Raw genomic sequence first — 5,028 nt, 5'->3', positions numbered from 1 at the left:
AATTTATGGGCTCAAAAATGCTTCTTAGGTAAATAATTTTTGTATAAAAAACCTAAAACAAGTTTTTATGTGTATTTCAGATCCTACAATTCTTGAGATCAATATTGTTATCTTTATCTTTCTGATGCATTCAACAATATCCTTTCGAACAACTATAGCTATTCTGTAAGATATACTAGGGTTTGTAGTGCACTCCACACAACCCCGTACATCTATTAGCGTACAAATTATGAAGCCGCTTAGCTCACATGTCAGTTCCAGTTACTTAAAATGACATTGTGACACTAAAATCACCAACAATCCTCCCCCATTTTAGTGTAACCCTTGAACAGACATAACCTTATCAAACAACTAGTACATGATGAAAATATCGAAACGATTGAATTTCCACTTAGTATCATACATTTGCTAATACTCGAGAATCAAGGTGTTCTAAGAGTTGAACCCATCAACCCGTTTGAATATCAAAAAGTAAAATACATACTAGTTTATTGAATTTCTTGCAAAATACAACTTGACACTATTATAAAGTCGTGTGTCCCAATCCTCTCATGATCGTATCAAGTCAAGTCCACAACCTCTTGAAATGCGGCTACACTTCACAATCACGTAGGTAACTCCTTTCCATGTATCTGCACATACATTTATCAAATGAATTATTAAGAAGTTAAACTTCAACCTGGCTAACCTGCAGAACTGAGCACATACCTGGGATCAATAATTCATATGTTCCAATCTAAAAGTATGAGATTTCCATATTGAATTCAACTCCTAACATTATATTAGGAGGGAATTGGGTGTCTCATCATTACATAAATAAATGGGCTTTAATCCTGTCCTGATTATAGACTTGTGCACTAAGCCTCTTGTCAGACCTTTAGTCAAGTGATCTGCCAAATTTTGTTGCAATTTTACAAACTCAACCGAAATCACACCATTCATGATTAGTTCTCTAATCATACTATGTCTTACACCTAGGTGTCTAGACTCGCCATTATAAACTTGGCTATATGCCTTAGCCAAAGCGGCTGCACTATCACAAAGGATAGAAATATGTGTTATTGATTTAGACCACAAAGGAATCCCATAGACTAAATTCCTTAGCCACTCTACTTCTTTACCAGCAGCTGCTAACGCAACAAACTCAGATTCCATTGTTGAGTTTGTAATGCAATATTGCTTCCTGGAAGCCCAAGAAATGGCACCTTCCCCAAGCAAGAGTACCCAACCAGAAGTGGAGGAATGGTCCTCCATGTTGGTTATCAAACTTGCATCTGAATGACCTTCTAAAATCGAAGGACTCCCTAAGTAGCTCAAACCATAATCCATAGTTCCTTTGAGATACTTAAACACTCTATTTACCTCTTGCCAACGTTGAGCATTTGGATTACTAGTATACCTACTCAACTTATCCACAGCAAAAGCAATATCAGGTTTGGTACTTGTCATGGCATACATCAAGCTACCAATAGCCTTAGAGTATTCCAATTTTGAAATGGGAACGCCATTATTTGGCATTAATTTCACTCTTGGATCCATATGAGTACTCATAGGAAAACAATCGGTAAAATTAAACCGCTTGAGAATTTTCTCAATATAATGACTTTGAGTCATTATCAATCCTTTGTTCATGCTCTTAATTCTTATTCCAAGAATTACATCAGTCTCTCCTAAATCTTTCATGGAAAACTTGGATGATAACAATTTCTTTGTTTCATCCACTTGATTTTGGTCAGTACCAAAAATCAACATGCCATCTACATATAAGCAAATGATCAATCCAGCTCTAGTAGCATCAATAAATCTACTATAAACACATTTGTCACATTGGTTTGTCTTCAAACCAAAAGACAAAATCACCTCATCAAATTTTTGATGCCATTTTTTAAGCGTTTGTTTCAACCCATACAAAGATTTGACAAGTTTACAAACCATATGCTCTTTAGCGGGAATAATGAAACCTTCAGATTGCTTTGTCACACCCCCAAACTGAGATGGCGTAAACATTCGGGGGTGGAGGACGTCATGTGCAGTATCATAACAATGCACAATAGCAAAACAAGTAAGAACATCCATTACATTAATAACATAGTTAATACATGTGTGTTCTTTGTATAGCAGTATGACACCAAAAATGTAAAGCAAAATAAAAGACGAGTCTGAACATGCTCCGTCTTCTCAAAAACCTGTGCTCGTATACCTGTCTTACTGTTCCCTAAGAATACAAGTTATTTTGAAAGAGAGTATCAACATTTAAGTTGGTGAGTTCATAAGTATTTTAGTGTCAAGAGTTTGCATTTGTTCCATGAAAATGTTTGTATTTGTCTAGTGAAAATGTTTGTATACTTCCCAGAAAATCCTATATTTTCTGCTCAAATGAAAAGCAGTCTTCTACCCAAGACCAAACTGTTTGTACGTTCTATTCTCTTGAAAATAGTGTAAAATGTACGTTTGTACTTGAAATAGTGTCAAAAGTATGTTTTCCTATTGTAAACCATCTTTATTAGAAAAATAGTATGTTTTTCTCATGTGAGAATATCACTGTATGTATGTAATGGAAAATGAGGTTTTATAGTAGTTTTGTATAAAATACACTACTGATGCATTAACTACCTAGAAAACCAAATTGGTTAAATTAAGGTTAAAATGTGATTAAGGTTATAACCATGCTAGATTGACTAGTGTTAAACACAACGTTCTTTAGGCGTCGAAAAATTTATGATATTTGTCACCCGTAGACCTGCCGGTCCTAACTGTAGCTAACAGCCAAGGTGCGGGATTGTTAGTCCCATATAGATCTATACACAAACTCATGCTCTCCCTCCAAGAGAATATGGTTATAAAAATGTGACATAGCAAAAATACTGTTATGTCCTGAAATAGTATCATCACATTTTAGTTATCTTGTTATTGTTATAGTATGTAAGTGTTAGGGAAAATCGAAATAGGGTTATGGAAATCTGGATAACAAAACAGGAATCGTGTAATCACTTTTCTTGTTTGATATTTTGACCCTATATGCCTTTGGTATCACGAAATCCAAACTTAGGATACTTCCTGATGCAACAATTCTGATTTTAGGCACAAAATCAGAATTAATTTTAGAAGAAGATGAAGAAGGAAGCGTTTCCCGGTTTTCTGTGTTTCAATTGGCGCCATTTTCTTTGATTTATCCAATCAACGGATAACTGAAAACAGTTTGTATCTTTCAAAAAAGAAAGATTAGTCCTTAAATTTACATCTTTCAAGAATGACAGAAAACAATTGGGACCCCCAACTTGACACAGTAGATTAGTGTTCGGTACTAACAATGTTTTAGTAAATACAAGTGTGCACTCCCACACCTCCTAACTTGTATTATAACTAAAACATTATTCTTGAAACACTTGTTAAGTCCATTACACTAAAATATATTTGGTGATAAAATCACCAACAGTAAGTTCCTTCTTGTTCCTGTAAATGAATAAAATACTTTGTAAAGAATAGTAATAGTATGCTTGTATTGATTCATGTATGTTTCTCGGTTCTAGAAAATAGTATGTATTGATCCTCTAAATTATACCTATTATAGTTTACTAGAATGTTTGTTTGAACTGCAACTGATTTGGAGAAAAGACTCAATTGCTCACATATGCAGTTGAGTTAAGTATGTTCTTTGAAAAATGGGGGTTTAAATATTCATGTATATATTTAACAAGTATAACTATGATTTAGCCGACAGTCGGACTAGTGATCCTACCCTAAGCCCACAACCAAACAAGGAACAGGAATTACGGTATTTAGCAATAGTCCGAAGTCTGTTAAAGCATACTTATACATAAATATATAAATGAATATGATTTTGATATAAACAGAATTCTAGAATAGATTAAAAGAGTTTTCAAAAATGATTTTTGGCAGTATTTGAAGCATAAGAAATCCTTTTGTTTGTTTCCACATGTAAATATTTAACATAATCTACTTATGTTCTACTTGTATTCTCCCCCTAAAAGCATTTAAAAAGTATAATTTATAGGGGTATGAACTCACCTTATGTGTGTGATCCGTTTTTAAGGTTCGATATATGATGATTGTTTCCATAACCTAGCTCCCAGGACAAAACCAAGTCCTAAATAGCCATTCGTGCGATATATTGGCATGAAATTAGTGAATACAACCTCAAAGGTGCTAAGGAAACAACCTAAGATGTAAGAATTACTTACAAAAGAAGTTTTATAAGTGAAATCAAGTAATTGCTTGGAGTTCATGGTTGGCCTTCGGTGTTTACGGCCGCACACGGTTCACGACCACCTGAAGATTCAAGTGTTTTCGGGTGTAAACCCAGAAATGAAGGGTGGTAGATCAATGAAGGGAAGAACACTAAATGTTCTTAATAAGATCCGAAGGTAAAACAAATGATCTTCGGGTGACGGTTGAGAGAAAACTAGGGGTTTTCGGTTGAAGATCTTGAGGGAAAAAGCTTGAGTATTCGGCTAGAAGTGTAGAAGTGAGGAATATTCCTGTCAAATATATATATATATATATATATATATATATATATATATATATATATATATATATATATATATATATATATATAGGGTAGAGTTTTCGGTTCGAAGGAGTTCACGGATGCAAACCGACGGTTTACGGTCAGAACCGAGTTCACAGCCAAGAATGAGGTTCTTGGTTGCGAGACGTTTATGGCTGCAAGGGGGTTTACAGTTCGGCTGAATATTCTCGGTTCCAAATGATTTCCCTCCAAAACCCATAAATACAATGAATACAAGGTTTGTACACTTATAACTCATTAATCTACCTATATTCAGACAATTACAGAAAAAAAAAGTTTGGTCTTTATTTGATATGTTTGACTTTCATTTGACCAAGGTTGACTCTTACAAGATTGAAATTATGGGTTGTCACATGTCTCATGTAAACTTCCTCGTGAGGATCACCATTTAAAAAGGCTATTTTCACATCCATTTGGTGAAAAACCAGATTGTGGATACTTGTCAAGGCAACCAACAATGTAATAGTAGAAATACG

The sequence above is a fragment of the Lactuca saligna genome, chromosome 5, assembly GCF_052625555.1.
Source record: "Lactuca saligna cultivar CGN05327 chromosome 5, ASM5262555v1, whole genome shotgun sequence".
In the NCBI taxonomy this organism is placed as follows: Eukaryota; Viridiplantae; Streptophyta; class Magnoliopsida; order Asterales; family Asteraceae; genus Lactuca; species Lactuca saligna.
Note: the sequence above shows the minus strand (reverse complement) of the source record.